This window comes from Eschrichtius robustus, chromosome 8, assembly GCF_028021215.1.
Source record: "Eschrichtius robustus isolate mEscRob2 chromosome 8, mEscRob2.pri, whole genome shotgun sequence".
Taxonomy (NCBI): Eukaryota; Metazoa; Chordata; class Mammalia; order Artiodactyla; family Eschrichtiidae; genus Eschrichtius; species Eschrichtius robustus.
The window spans coordinates 117434033-117435233 of NC_090831.1; positions in this window are offsets into that span (position 1 = coordinate 117434033).

The following is a 1201-nucleotide window of genomic DNA, read 5'->3' on the forward strand; positions in this document are numbered from 1 at the left end:
CGAAATGTGTCCAAGACATGTACAATTAAAACTTAAGAAACATTACTGAGATAAAGAACACCTAAATAAATGGAGAGAAATGCCATGTTCACGGATTGGAAGACTCAATATTGTAAAAAAAAGTTGTCTCCTCAAATTCATCTATGTATGTCTTCATTGTGGTCATGACAGGAATGTATATATTTATCAAAAGTCACCAATCTGGGTGCATTTTATTGTATGTAAATTATATGTCAATAAAATTGATTTTAAAAATTGTAGTGGGGAAGGCAAGATCAGGAAGGAGTAGGTTTGGGTATATCTGTGTTGAGGGGGACACATTTTGAGTAGGTTTATATGCTAAAGAGGGAAAGACAGTGGAGATGGAGGGAGAAATTGCTGGAGGGAGGGTTTGACTGATAAGGCAGTTTTCTCAAAGAGAGGGAGAAGGGGGTGCCTGGCAAAGTGCAGGTGGATGCATGAGCCTTACAGGGGAGGAGGGAACGCTGTGTCCCACAGCCTGCAGTGGAGGAGGGTGGTGTGCATTTTCACCTTTGAGTCATGTTATGTGAGTAATTTTGTGCGTGGGAGGGCAGAAAGTTGAGGAAGTTCAGGGTTCATTCAACCCTATAATAGTGTTTATTTTATGACTATCTATATAAGGATAAGAGTATTCTATAGGAAAAAGGATAACATTGTCACCGTCCTTATGGAATTTAGAACATCATAGTTGGGGGAGGGGTCAGGCACTAATACAATTACAAACTTGTATTATATTACAGATACAATTGCGAAACATTCAGATTATTAATGAATTCCACGAAGGTTAAGGGAGCTCTGGGTGAGTGTAACAGGAGGAACCTACTTTAGATGAATGACCCAGGGAAGGTCTCTGGGGTGAAGTGACCATTGAGCTGAGAGGAGGAAGATGAATGGGAGTGGGTTAGGTGATGAGTGAATGGACCAGCCTTGGTGAAGACCTTGAAGTTGGAAAGATTTTGGTATATTTTGATATGGAAAAATAATTATGGGTGAATTTTAAAAGAATATAAAAAATGAAACCACAGAAAATTCCTAGGAAATAAATACAGGTGAATTTCTGATGATTTGATAGAAGGCTCTCCAGTAGTATGACTGAGATTCAACTACATACCATACAAGAGGTTTTTTGTTGTTTGTTTTTTTAAATGTAAAACATATCATAAACCAAGTACAAAGGCAA